At 39.1% G+C, this 15,265-nt stretch overlaps 1 protein-coding gene across 1 annotated transcript in view; it reads right to left on the bottom strand.

Annotated features, from left to right (window-relative positions):
* Positions 1 to 13,276, bottom strand: part of LRRC8C (leucine rich repeat containing 8 VRAC subunit C) — an 86,556-nt gene extending 73,280 nt beyond the window's left edge. The window contains exon 1 of the mRNA XM_063106560.1: positions 13,113 to 13,276. The gene's annotated coding sequence lies outside the window, so the exon portion shown is untranslated. The remainder of the gene's footprint in view (positions 1 to 13,112) is intronic.
* Between the last annotated feature and the right edge of the window lie 1,989 nt (positions 13,277 to 15,265).

Here is a 15,265-nt window from a genome sequence, read left to right as displayed (position 1 = left end):
ACATAGAGTTACCATATGACCCAGCAATTCCACTTCTACACATATCTAAAAGAAATGAAAATACATGTCCACAAAAAATGTGTACATGAGTGTTCATAGGAGCATTATTCCTGATAGTCTCAAAGTAAAAACAACCTAAATGTCCATCAACTGATGAATGGATAAACAAAATGTGATATGTCCATACTATGGAATATTATTTGAGAATGAAAAGAAATAAAAGACTGATACACACTACAACATGGATGAACCTCAAGTACATGCTAAGTGAAGGAATCTAGTCACGAAAAAACACATATTGTGTGATACCACTTACATGAAATATCCACAACAGGCAAATCTATAGAGACAGAATTAGATTACTGGCTTTCTAGAGATCGGAAGGACAGGTAGAGGATAAGGTGGGGTGTAGGGAGTGATAGCTAATGGGTACAGGTTTCTTTTGGGGTGATGAAAATGTTATAAAATTAGATTATGGTGATGGTTATATAATTTGGTAACTATATTTAAAAACATTGAATTGTATACTATAAACAAACAAACATTAAGGTATGTAAATTATATCTCAATAAAGCTGTTAAAAATGTATTTTAGTTTGTACAATTATTAGTTTATGCATTTTACTTCATTCTATCTTTTTTTTTCTGATGGCATGCCTATTTAACTGGAAGATACTAACTTCCTTATATTGTCTCATAGGTAAAATAGCTGATCATTATTTATGGGAAAAATTTAAGATGATAGATGTGCTCAACAACATTGATTTGTAACTATTGTCTGTTTCTTTAATGGTTGTAAATTTTAGGCAATGCTGCAATAATGTGAGATCATGGAATGTTGCATTTCTCTGGTGAGTTTTTAACATGAACAGTGGTTGTATTATTTTTCAGTGGAAATGTAAATTGTAATTGAAGATAATTAATTTTAAGACTGGAGACTAACATTAAAACTAGGTAATTACCAAAATTTGGCAAAAATCTTATCACACAATAGTTTTAACCTACGTATCACATCTATACATGAACATATTTTGTTCTTTACAAAATTCAGATAAGACTATAGCCATTCATTATAACATGCGTCATAAAATTAATTTTAAAAACTAAACATTAACACTTTAAAAACTGTCATTTGCCATTGTTTGGCCTATGTGATTTATATAAAAAATAACACATATTGAGGTAAAATTATTTTTTAAAGTAGCTAAGTAAAATAGGTAACTAATAACTCAAAAGGAAATTATTTTTGAGGTGGTCTTTTCTCAGTATGAGTCTGTAATTTACTTACTGTATGTTGTACACAGATGGCAAAAGTTATTTTCTTTTCTCATCCAACCCAAATGTGTTCTTACAGAAGGGGAAATTAGCTATCATGCTTTTGTGTTGCTTTTGATATTTCAAAATTATAAATAACTGAAAGCAAACAAGCAAAATATTAAGGATTCCTAGCCTCTCGAGAAATGAAAATTCTAACATTTCTTATATACTTTCTGATATAGTTATTACTAGTTAATAAGCCAGCCACCACTATGGCCTTCTCTTCTCCTTGGACATCTGTATTCTTATCTGACACCATTTTGAAATGTTGCTTTACTCTAAGATCATGTTCCAAATTTGGAGCAATAACAAAAGGAGCAGATGCTTTTATACCCAAAACACGTTTGATAACACACTAGAGAGCATCTAGGTAGCACCAAAGGTTGGTCCCTCTTCTATAAACCATGATGTGACACTCACAAGTTAAAGAGATGCTAGAAATAATTAGTTTAAACTGATTTGCTTCTTAATTCCTTAATTAGGTCAACAGTAGGTAGTTCTGTTTATTGCACTCACATTATGGGGGAAGCTGTCAAGTAAAAACAAAATTAATATGTAAAATGTCATTACTGTGATTATGGTATTTGCTATTATTAGGTGGCTGGCTTATTTGCTATGTTCACAAACAAGGGCTGACTGACACAGTAGTTGTCAACAGATTTATTTCTAATTTCTTTTTCTTTGTAAATTTTAAATAACTGTGTATCAATTAGAGATTAGTGTGGCACTTATTCATAGTTGTTGCTTTGTACATTCCTTAGGATATGGAATCCTAACTTCTAATCACAAAGTCTGTAAGGAGAGTTTCACTTTTTTCTTTCCAATCTTTGTCTTTAATTTTTGTCATCCCTATTGCACTGGCTAGCCTCCTGTACAATGCTGAATGAAAGTGGTGAGAGCACATATCTTTGGTTAATTCTTGGTCTTGGGGGAACACATTAAAAACTTCACCATTAAGTATGATGCTACTAGCTATGGGTTATTTTAAAATAAAAGACCTTTATGAGATTTATAGATAATCTTTCAGAATTTTTATCATGAATAGATGTTGAAAATGTTGACTGCATCTATTGAGATAATAAATGACAGAAAATAATATGATCATTTAATATAGTGGTTATAGTGTTTGATTTTTGAATGTTAAGCCAACCTTGCATTCTTGGGATTCAATCTCTTTTGTCTGAAGTTTTACTTAAGGGAAAGATTTCTGGTTATAAATAAATTTTTTTTCAGGCTTTCTGATGTGTGTTTTCAAGAAGTTGTTTTCCCATGTGTCAAATATATTGTCATTTACTTTTTGCAATATTTCTTTGTTATCATTAAAAGATGTCAGTAGGGTCTGTAGCGACACATCTCTTTTGTTCCTGATACTGCTAATGTGTTTTCTACCTCACTCTCTTTCCCCTACCCTCCACCTCTTTACAGGTTTTGCTGGATTTATTAATCTTTTCAAATAACCAACTTTTGGCTTATTTAATGTTTCTCTATCACTCATCCATTTCATTGATTCTGCTCTTTATTGTTTCCTTCCACTTCTTTTGAAATTTAATCTTTTTGTGGGAGAAACTAGATCATTGATATTAAATGTTTATTTTCTAATATAAGCACATCAAGCTCTATATAAGCACATTTATCTATCTATATATCATTTGTCTACCTACCAACCTACCTCTGTCCTGATTTAGCTACGTCATTGTTTTTTCCCATTAATTTCCATTGTATTTTTATCATTCAGTTTGAAATATTTTTAAATTTTCTTGAATTTTTTCTTTGGCCCATAAGAAATGTAGGAGTTTGTTATTACATTTATAAATACTTGAGGCTCTTCTAGATATCTTAATGTCACCGATTTCTAATTTAATTCTATTGTGGTCAAAGAATACAATTTAATATTTCAATTATAATGTTCTATCCTCTATTATTTTTTAAGAAAAACTCAGTCATCATTAATATTGTTGTTATTGGATAAGATGTATTTTTATATTCTCTGGCTGCTTTTATCATTTTCTGTTTACCTTTGGTTTCCAGTAGTTAAGAGTATGATTATATTCCTAGGAATGATTTTGTTGTATTTAACCTGCTGTTGTATGATGTGCTTCTTGGATTGGTAACTTTATTTTTTTTACCTAATTTAGGAAATTTATGGCTATCACTTCTTCAATTTTTTTTTCTTTTTTACCTCCGTTTTTTTCTCTCTCTTTTCCTTCTAAGACATTGTTATGCTTTTGATATTGTTCCACACGTCACTGTGGCTCTGTTCAATTAATTTCTATCCTTTCTCTCTCTATTCTTCAGATTGTAATAATTTCTACTGATATATATTTAAGTTCTCTGCTCTTTACCTTGCCATCTTCAATTTGCTGTTAAGCCCATCCGGTGGATTTTTCAATCTGGAATTTCCACTTTGCTGTTATTTTTATGGTTTCCATTTCTTTCTTTTTCTTTTTTTCTCATCTGTTAATTCATTACAACTATGTTTTTTGGTTTTTTTGCATTGCTTTAAAGTCATTATCTGCTAATTCCAACATGTGGATCACCTTGGAGTTAATTTCTATTGCCCATTCCTTGTCTTGATTGTGGGTTACATTTTCATGTGCATTTTTATGTCTGATCATTTGATTTTATACTAGATATTCTAGATGATATGTTATAGAAGCTCTGAAGTCTGTTAACTTCCTCTGAAAAGTACTGGTTTTAGTTTTAGCAGGCCATTAACTTGGTTATTCTCAAACTCCAAAATCTGTCTCTCCTAAGGTGGGTAGCCACTGAAATATCTGCTCATGTCTTTTAGATTTCCAGTTATTATTTGCAGTTAGAGTCCATGGATTCTCACCTCCCATCAGCATTTCCAGGATCTGGCAAAGATTTGGAGAAAGTTTATATGCAGATTTTGGGACTCTCCCTTTATGTGACTCCTTTTTCCCCAGGATTTCCCCTTTACTTTCCAACCACTATGGAAGGCTCAAACGACTTTTCAAGTCAGTATGTCTGCAGTATTGTGGTTTGAGATTTAGCAGCTCTGGACCACATGGACTGGGTAATTGTTTCAGGAGAAAAGCCATAATTCAAATGTCACCCAGTGCAGTTCCTTCCTCTCAAGGATCAGCTCCCCTCCAGTCCTACTTGCTTTTGGTTGCTCTCCCATGCCTTCAAATACTTGGGTTTTATATTTTGTTCAGAGTTTATAATTGTTATCTGCTTGAAAGTTAATTGGCACAAGCTATTCCACCACTGATGTTTTATTTTTTGCAAGGTATCTGATAAATCCCCCTTTTTTCTTCTTACATTATCTCTAATTCTCAATTTGGCAGGTTACTTCAATATATTTGTATGGTATATTTAAAAAAAAAAACAACTGCTAAAACCAAAAGACTTCTAACTTAAATATCTCCGATTACTGGTTATAACTGCAGCTACATCAAAATTCAAATCTCTATTTGGTATAAATAATGCTGTATATGTCAGAAACCCTGTTTTAGGGGTTGAGGGACTACATTCCTCAGAATACTACCCAACAGCAGCACAATCTATAGAATTCTGAAACAAACAAAATTTCCCAGTATTTTACCACCATGAAGGAAAACATCTTATATGAAATGATAATAGGAAAAGCTGTGATCACAAACTAGTGAATACTCAGGAGAACATAACAATAATCTTCTTAATAATTGAAATTTAAAGAGGGTAAACTTAGAAAAACACAACTAGTTTTTATTCAGATAAACTTTACTTATTCTAACTACACCTAAAAGCAGTAAAATCTCATTTGTAGATAACTCCACTACCATGGAATCATGATCCCCTAGAAAATGGGACATATATAGATTTGCCTTCTCCACACTGTGCAGAATGGCAGTCATTATTGAAGCCCTTACTGCTCCTGGTTATGTAGCTATTTGCATAGGTTCAGTAAGAATCTGTCCTTTTTATCAGTATATAACTGAATAAGCCTAATTTTTAACATGCCATGCCAAAAGTGTTACATTTAGAGATGAATTTAGTTTGGTATGACAATCCTACTATTAAGATACTAATGCTACACTTTATAAATAGTAACAATGCCTACAATGTCCTTCCTGAATACTAGTGTGGTACTTACTATATGGCCTACAGAATCTCAAAGTTTCAGGCAGTAAAGAATATAACTTCCTAACATGTCAAGAATCTTAAGGGAAAGAGCAGGTCCTCAAGAAAGTAGGGATACCACAGTTATAAGTACTGTAGGCAAAGTCTGATGGAGATAAATTAGATACTTCTCGGATTCTGGCTTTGGAGTTAACAAGCTGAGAGAGTAGTAAGAAGTATTTCTAGACTGAAAGAAGCAATCAAATATATAACTGAAGGGATTTTATAAACTCTGCAAAGAAGTTAACTTAGTGGTTGTTCAATATCATATCACATGGCAGTGAACTTGCTGACCACACACAAAATGTGTTAGTAAACACCTGTTGCTGTACCTTTTAAAATAAAACATGCTGAATACAAAATATAGAAGCCCAGATTCATAAACCATGTGAAGTAGATAACACTGAAACAGTGTTAATTTAGATGATGCTTTGAAAATCTTCCCTGATGTAGAAAACTAGTTCAAAACTCATACCAGTTTGTGTCAGTGTTTTAAACAAATATTACTGGTAATTGTGATTGCAGATGTACAGCATAAATGAAGAAATCTACAAAGTGATTGAATAGGCAACGAATTCAATGACCTTATTACAAAAATGGAATGAGATGGACAGATCATTTCTTGACCAAAACAGATCTGCAAAGATTGTCTAAATCGAGTGACTATTTTTTTTCCATTTTATTTGTGTTTATTTTTGTAGGATACGATGTGTTGTTTCAACACATACATATACTAAACAACGATTCACTTAGGGTAGATAGCATAGTTTTGTACCCATTAGTCCACCACTTCAAATGTTTCAAACTTGAACTGAGACAGAACCTACTGGCAAGGTAGAATTCACAATCTCCTTTTGTGAAGAAATTAACATTCTTTACAAAATGCTTAAGCAATTTTTGATTAATTTGAATGGGGATGAGACTTGTTCTTAGAAATCAGCTACCTAGCCATCCAGTTAATTGTCGGCTGTCAGTCAAGAGCCTAGTGACCTCGAACCCACATTTTTTGTCTAGCCTAACAATATCTAACCATCTACTTTTCTAACCAAATGTCCCTAAGAATGAATTTCTGAATTGGCCCAGAAGCCTTTTACATATAGTGAACTAAAACTTTGAAATGTGCTCATAAATTATTTGCCCCTAAAGTTTTTTTCACCATCCCCTTAGCAATAAGTCTACTTTTGCCCTAATGGCACATAGTCTTCCTCCATCTTCAATTCATTCATTTATTCATTTAGCAAATGTTTACTGAATGTTTGCTACATTTTGTGCACTGTGTTCTAAATACTGGTGATACATCAAGGAACATAATACAACAAACAAAAATCTAGTATATCAGTATGGTTCATTTGTTTATTTTTCTTCAAGGTCCCACCCCGTACTTTCCTTAAATGAATTTAATTGCTTGGTTCTGACTATTTCCTTTCATTTTAATTTTAGTTATTTTATTGTGCCAAGCTCATTTCAAACCCCTGTTTCAACACCAAGGCACTGTATTCACCATGGAGTCACTTATATAACTATCAGATATTTTTCTATCATGCCATCCAGATCCTTAGATAAAATGCTGAAACACCCAATGCAGATCCAAATCCTGGACACACCTCCAGCTGTCTGCTCCTCAACTAATAACCACTTTCTGGTTATAATCATCCACATAGCTGTGCATTAACTAGAAAGTTATGTGTGCTGGGTGGTATTTCCTAACTTTACTGATTAACACATTCATTATCAGTAAGCACCTTGCGAATGTTAAGGGAGATAATATAAATTAGCCTGTCAGTGTTTTCCTAATGAAGCCATTCTCACAGTTACTTAAACAATCAAGGTGTTATTAACTAAATAATCCTTTACAGTATTTTCCCAGAAGTTGGACTTATAGGTTATATCTTTCCCATTTACAAAAGAAAGTATTTGAACATGTTTTTAATTTTCATAAACCTTTAAGATATTTGAAAACAATGGTTAGTAATTTTCATTGATTTTGATAAGTTCTTAAAATACACAGGGAAAACTCACAGGACCCATGAGTTTTCATATATTTAACTTATTTCTTGATTTTTACCTAGGATTTACATTGATGTCCTGACTTCGTGTTTTATATGCTTGCTTCTAATTTCCAATCACATGTAGAAATATTTACATGTCCATATTTTATATCCCTATTAAGAAGGATGACTTCTAATTACACCATCAAATTTCATTACCATAATTTAAAATAATAGAAAAGGAAGTGGGTCTACTCCAAGATAGTATGTAAGAAATGTTATTGTAAAATATATCATTAAATGTTTATGACACGACTATTTCTCAGGAGGTTACGTCGTAAGCACTTTGCAAGTGCTGTAGTACAGCAGTGAATGAGACATATATGGCCTCTTTTCTCATGGAAGTTTCAGTGTAACTCCAAAAATCAAACAGAGAGAAATGATGTTGAAAAACAAACATTCTGGAGTTTTAAGGGTAAAGAAAAGGGGAAAAAACAATATGATTAAAATAAAAGCTGGAAGAGATGAGGGATGAGTTGTTTTGGGGGAAGAAAGCATTCCAGGGTATGAGAGGCCTCAGATGCTGAAAGCACCAATATATAAAGAAGATAAGCTCCTCCAGTCCTGGCAGCTCCCAAGATTAGGCATCAGAAGCCCAGGCTTATGCTCCCTAGGGAAACCGAGCAAGGCACCGAACATGAAAAAGCCAAGAATGACTTCAGGGGCCCTCCTCTCCCCAATATCTACTCGTTGTGAACTGAAATGTCTTTGATATGGAACACCATATTTCATAATTAAATGGTTTAAAATACAAATTCTCTAATATAGACAAACTAATTTATATCCACATATAATTGACCAGTCACAAGAATGAATGGCTAATATCAGAGCATTATCAGAATAACAGAAATAAATAAAGGATGTTGAACATCTGAAGTCTGGGGAGGGCTTCCCATCCAGTAAACTAAAGGATGCAGGTGGAGGAGCTTTTAAGAAATACAATCATCCAACACCAGAAAATGATCCTAAATTCACTCCTAAAATTTGTGACATGTTACATTTCTAAGTAGATAACCCAGATTTTTGTTTGTTTGTTTGTTTGTTTCACCCTGATAAAGAGCTTAGTCATTCTCTACTTTTTAATGATTAGGAAATTTTCAACATATTCCTGCCAAACTATCCAAAAAAAGCTCTGAAATTACCCTCTTGCCTTTCTGTGCTAGCCCTGGGAGCAAGTGGAAGTAAATTAATGTGCTAGATGTTCAAGGCCACACTAGTTTCTCTCCTCTCTTGCCCATCTTGACCCTACAGTCTCTTTCCTATTTTACCATTCAGGAATGACTGATATATAGTCGATCTCAGTCACACAGCGTTATAGTCATTCTTCATTTCTTTTGCCTTCTTGTTTTTATTTTTTTCACCTCTCATTTGTGGTGAGACTGTCTAGGTCTTTTGCCTGTGCTAATTCTCTCATGAAGGTCACTCTGGTTGTAGCCTCCACACTGCCATGATTTGTCCTATTTCCAACCAAAGTGGTTTGAAATCCCCCTTGCTCATTATCGCAACCTTCCCTCTGAGGTAGATGTTCCTTCCTCCCAGGTAAGTATTATTCCTAATTAAAGAAATCCATCTGGACCATTACCCCAACTAAAATGCCAAACTACTCAATACTGTTGATGTGCTCAATATATTTGCAAACTAATGAGGCTATTATATAACCATGGGAGCAACTTAATAACAAGATATGGTACCTAATGACCAAGGCTTTGTTTAAGAACTATGGCCTTTCAGCAAGTGTATTACCAGTTAAGTTAGTGTAGAAGTCTGGGATGAACAAGTGTAATAATAACGAGTAAGTTGCCACTAACAATCATGTAATAGAGATGAATAATTTGGGTGTCTTTCCTAATTATTGTAAGGATTTCTCCCAGAATATATGACTTGTCTTTCATTCAGGAAATAGAAACTATCTGTGTGTTATCCTAAGAAAAGAATATAAAGAAATAGAAAAATATCCTTGACTTCAAAGAGTTTACATTCTTTCATAGTATATTACCAGGGAAAAAATTTAAAAATATAACAACTTTTTAAAAAAGCATTAGGGATACATGTTGTCTGAATTATAAGTGAACTGACAAAGGATTTAGAGGGAGGCACATGGGCTCAGGAAGGAGATGATATTTAGGCTGGGACTTAGGGTTAGAGTTAGGGTTAGGATTAAGGTTAGGGTTAGCCGGAGAGGCTTGATCAAGGGTGAGATGTGTGGTGGGGAGATACCGGCATTGCCATGTTACCCTAAGTGATAAGCAAAACTGAAAGATCAGGAGAGGCAGAAAACAGGGAAGTGTGTTTGCCAAAAAATATACAAATTCCAATCCATTGAAATATTGCTAGTAAAGTTCTAAAAAATAGTGAGAGTAGAACAAAGGAAAAACTACAAAAGGTGAGTATGTTTCTTACTCAAGACTAAAAAAAAAAAGGATGTGATTCAAAAGTTAAAGATGCTAAAAACCAGATTAGGGGCCGGCCCATGGCTCACTCGGTAGAGTGCGGTGCTGATAGCGCCAAGGCCCCGGGTTCGGATCCCGTATACGGATGGCCGGTTCGCTCACTGGCTGAGCGTGGTGCTGACAACACCAAGTCAAGGGTTAAGATCCCCTTACCGGTCATCTTTTAAAAAAAAAAATAAAAAAAATAAAAAAAATAAAAACCAGATTAGATCTCTAATGAAGAGTGAACCACTGATAGCACTGACTAATCACTACATGCATGTAAAATAGGCATAAAGTGAAACACAGCAGAAATTTCAGTCAGTACCAGGAGACAATGGTATTAATACTGAGCACCTACCAGGTGACAAGAGTTATCTTTTATGTGCATTGCTACATTTAATCCACACAGTGATCCAGCTAACTAGGCTTTTTGAATTCCATTACACAAGAGGAAACCGGGGCTCTGAGAATTCCAATGTGCAGTAGAGCCAGAATTTGATACCAGCTTTTCCTATGTTGATGCCATGCTCTTTACCCTTTGCCAGTGTAGAATGATTTATAGTTTTTTTTAAAAAAAGATTAAATGGATTCAAGGATACCTCCCTAGTAGTGCCACCCTCATTGTTTGTAATATGCTTTCATAAGTGACCCAGGACTAGAGATAGAGTCAACACTCCAGGGATGCGATATAAAATATTGGGAGTGTGTTGCAGCCTATGAGACCATTGTCGTCACGTGGATGAGAACAGCTGATGGGCAGGAGGAGTGAACTGTCCATGAGGCTGAGCTCTGAATCAGTTATTTAATAGAGACAGTGGCAAGAACATGGGTTTTGGAAACAGATGGCCCTGACTCAAAATTCAAATGAGGCTTGGCCTCATTTGGGCATTAACTTTGTTCTATGGTCTCTGGCAAGAACTCTGAGCTTTCTTCTATAAAATGTGGATGCACCATCTACCTTAGGGATTTGTCGTAAGAATAGGAGAGAATGTGTGTTTGGTACTTAGAGCAGCTAGACTATATTATACAGTAGAAATGTACTATATTATACCATTAACAAAATTCTTAGCAAAATAAGTATAGTTTCCACCTCATATCTTTTTGAACTTGGGCTTATTATAATGTTACAGGTGACTGTAACTTTAGAATACTACAGACTACTAAAAAATTATAGCAATTATTCAGTAAAAACTAGATTCCTTAGGAGTTAAAAATATTTCTAACCTTGTGTTGTTTTTAAAAAGATAAACTTCATATAAGCGGGAAATTTTCATTAATTTCTTTCAGCTCCTAAGGCATTTTTTTCACCAAATGCACTCCCTTTTGAAAACACACTTCATTAAATAAAGGGTTTAGTCAATCTGAGAAATAAGAGATTAATACCACTAACAAAGGCTTTGACAATTTTATTAATAAGAAAATTGTTAAATATTCTTGCTATCTCTGATATACTCATTGGGTTGGTGGGCCCCATCTGTGGTCAATCTATTATGTTTTTGATTTTTAGGGTTTTTTAGCAGCTGACTGGTACAGGGATCTGAACCTGTGACCTTGGTGTTACAAGGCTGTGCTTGAACCAACTGACCTAATCGACCGGCCCCAAACAATTATGTTAACCATGGAAAATATCCATCCTGACAAAAGTGCTACCCACGACCCCCTCAAAGGAAACAAGCAAACAAACTGACCCCAAGACTGGATTTAAGTTAATCACTCCAAAGTAAAGCCATTCAGGGTTACACCCTTGGCCTTCCTATTTAAGTAAGTCCGGAGAAATTCAAATATTGTAGATTAGTGTTGTATAAATCTAGTAATCTATTCTCTGTCCATATATCCAACATATGGTTTATGAATATGAGCAAATTTTGTGAAGTTCAGATTACATTTTGGGTTTATAAGTTTTCCAAGAATCATTAAAAAATAAAGAGAATGCCAGAGCCAATCAGCTTTATACATGGATTACCACCACTTTTACTCCTCTCTCATCTAGATGGCATCTTAATGACCTGTCCATGCTTTAGGAAACCACTACACACCTGCCCGGAAATGTGACCGTTGGTTAAGGCTGCATTTCTTACACTACCGTGGTTTTGTAAGAAGTGTGTGCCTAAAATAGGCCTGCGATTTCCTTTACCTATTCCCTTCTCCAAAGGCTGTGTTAAAGAGGGTCATGCAAGCCCCCCTCTGCCAAACGCCGGCCGGCACTCCCACAAAGATTGATTGGTTCTTATTTTTTTTACTTTATGGAGTCTGGGAACCTGAAAGTGTTTTTTAAATGGTTTGCTGAGAGTTTAAAATGCTTAAGGAATTTGAAACCGAGTGAAGCCTGGCCCTAACGCCGAAATATCCGCATTAGAATGTGGGCTAGGTGTCCGCCTATTGCAAAGCGAGGTATGGTGCGAGGTTTTGAAGAAACTGTTTGGAATCCGATGAGTACGGGTAGGCGTGGGTGGGGAAGGGAAGAACTGGCTGAGGGAGAAAAGAAAGGCACTGGCGTCCAGAGAGCACGTCCGAGGGTTCCAGAGTTGCTAGCTCCATCCCTAAACTGCCCGTTGCTGGGAACCAGCGGGAAAAGGAAAGGTCAGCAGGCCTCAGGTGGGGATGAAGGCAGCGGTCCTGGCCTCGAGCGCTGGCCTAGACACCCGGCTTGCGGGGCCCGCCCGATCCGGCTAAGCCCCCTCGCAGGTGAGCAGCGTTCTCGTTCCCTTCGGAAACCTACACATTCCTCTCTCTCCCCCAAAGTGCTAATAACTTCAGGCGTTTGGGGGGTGGCAAGGGAGGTACAGACCAGGAGGGGCAGGCCCCGGGGTCTCAGGGATTTTCAAGGTAGGAAAGAACGACGACAGCCCCGCCGTGACCGCCTTTGCTCCTCGTGTCCCCCGCCCCCAGTCCGCAGAACCTGCCGCGGCCGCGCGGCGTTCGGCGGGCGCCAGGCTGAGGTCCCTGCCCGGACGCCGGGGCTAGCGTGGGATGGGCAGGGTCGGGGTTGGCGGGTTCCCGAGTGCAGCAGCGGATGGCTGCAGCGACCACACGCTGGGCAGGCCACCACATTCTGCCTGTCCGAGAGCCAGGAGGAGGCAGGGACGCGAGCGAGGCGGGGCGAGGGCTGGCTCCGGCGCGCCTAGCGGACCGAGCCGCGGAGCCCTCTGCGGCTGCCCCTCTCCATCCCTGCGCGGGCTCCCCGCCCTTACCTCCGAGCGCGGGGCTGCCGGCTGGAGAAGGTGCTGGGGAGCGGTGAGCTGCCTCCGGGTCGAGCTCAGCGGCGGCCAGCGACAACGGGGTCGCCCGAGGGGCCGCCGCTCATGGCTTGTCGCTCCGGAGCACGGCGGCCACGGCCACGGCGGCGCCTCCTTCCTCGTCCTCTTCGCGGGCTCCGAGCCGGGACGCGGCTAACGCCCCAGCCTCGCAGCCCTCCTCCCCGCCGCCTCCCCGGCCGCGGACGGTGCCGCCTCCAGCACCGCCCCGCGTGCGGCCCGGCCAGCGGCAGCCAGCGCCGCCCAGCGCCCGGGCCCGGGGTCGCCGCAGCCGCCCGCCGAGCCGACTCCGCGGTGCCAGCCCCGCTGTGACGCAGGCCGCGGCGCCCGGGAACTTCCTCCCCTGCTGAGACCACCCCGCGCCTGGGACTGGCCAGCGAAGGCTGCCGCCGACCGCTGGGGGCTTTCCTGGAGGACGAAGGGAAAAAATCCTCCCGGCGCTTCGCGACCGGGCCCCTGGGACGCCCACCGGGCAGTCTGTGTCCCGGGGGTCGGCTGCGTCTACTACGACCTCCACCCCCCTCATCCCTAACAGGGAGCGGAAAACTCGAAGCTTCTGTGCGTGCAGCGTCGACTTCGCTCCCGCAGTTCCTCCCCTGGGTAAGTGAGGAGGGGGACAGCCACCACTAAAAGTAGCCCCTCTGGGAGCTCCTCGGAAGACCCGGCTCAGGATGGAGATAACCCCACCGCATTATAACAGAAGGGCGGGAGGGGATGGGGGGATGCATTGAGGGCGGCGGAAAAGGATGAAGGCAAAACCCAGATCCCTGGAGCAGGAAGCCCTTGAGCCCCTTGACAACAGAGTCTCTTCTCGGGCAGGAATCCCCATGTGCCCCGACGAACGCTGTCGGACGGGCTCCCTCATCTCTAAGCAGCACGTTCCAGGGACACCCAGTTTAAATGCTCCGCCTACAGTTCGTGCAGTGCATAAAGGAGCTGGTGCACAGCAAAACCACCTGTTGTTTAAAGCGCATGGGGGAGGGGTTCTCCCTCATTTATTGATCTAAACTTTGCTTTTCTTCCCCCCCATTGCCCACCCAATTTCAGGATGAAAAGCAAACTCTGACTTCTTGAAAGCTGGCAGCATTCTGTATGGAAAATTTTCTGCCCGGTGAAAAATTGTACAGACAAGATCACTCACTAATAGAGTTTTCTGGGAATGCCTTATCAAGCCAGCTCTTCCAAGAGCACCAAAAGTTAAACTATTGTTCTGTTTTGACAATCTGGAAAAGACAGATGTATGTGAGTAGAGAAATTAATAGACATTTGCCAGTTGTTCTGTTCTTACACAGCAAACCTTCAGAAAGCAGTTATCTCCTTTCACCCCATTTCTACTTCCAAGCCCAAATGAAAAGATTGTCCAAAAGTTGTTCTCTTGGGCTTTAACTGTTTGTTTTCCCTGCTCTAGCGAAATACTCCATTATTTCCAATTCCAGTGCTGTTGCTGTATGTCCTTCCCAGAAGTCAACCTTAAATCCTCTTAGGCCTTAGAAGATGACTAATAACAGCCTTAATTAACCTACATTGAGACAAAAATCTTGGGTGGGGCTTTCCTCTTAGCAGATGGAAAGATTTCCTAGAGAGTCTCTGGGAAAAAGGCAGAGGCTCACTTTAGCAATATGCTAAACAAACAAACAAACAAAACAGGTACCTCGTAAGCCACCAGGGAGATGCAGAAATTCTCTCTGAGGTAGCTCCAGCTCTTAAATATCCAACCTGGACTTAAATACTCAGTGAGGCAAGGACTAAGGGCACAAACCTCCTGTGGAAGGCCTAGTCCTGCAGGTGCTTTCTGAGTGTACTTCTATCCTTGTGCCACTGGCACCTTGACCACAAGCTGAGGCATCCCTAAAATGCTGCATGGCTACCAAGTGTCAAGGAACCATTGGACCCTATACTTTGGACTCAGGTGGACCAGGATTAAATTCCTGCTCTTCCTGTTTAAACTTAGGGAAGTTACTGCTCCTTCTTAGCATCCCCACTCCTCATCATTAGTAAATAGGCAGAGCACTACAGAGTGCTGTGAGAATTGGATAACATGCTTAAAGTACCAAAACCAGTGACAGGCACTTTGTATGTATTTGATAAAT

The sequence above is a fragment of the Cynocephalus volans genome, chromosome 8 (assembly GCF_027409185.1).
Source record: "Cynocephalus volans isolate mCynVol1 chromosome 8, mCynVol1.pri, whole genome shotgun sequence".
Lineage (NCBI taxonomy): Eukaryota > Metazoa > Chordata > Mammalia > Dermoptera > Cynocephalidae > Cynocephalus > Cynocephalus volans.
The sequence above is the reverse complement of the archived record's forward strand: the minus strand, read 5'-3'. Positions and strand labels throughout refer to the sequence as shown.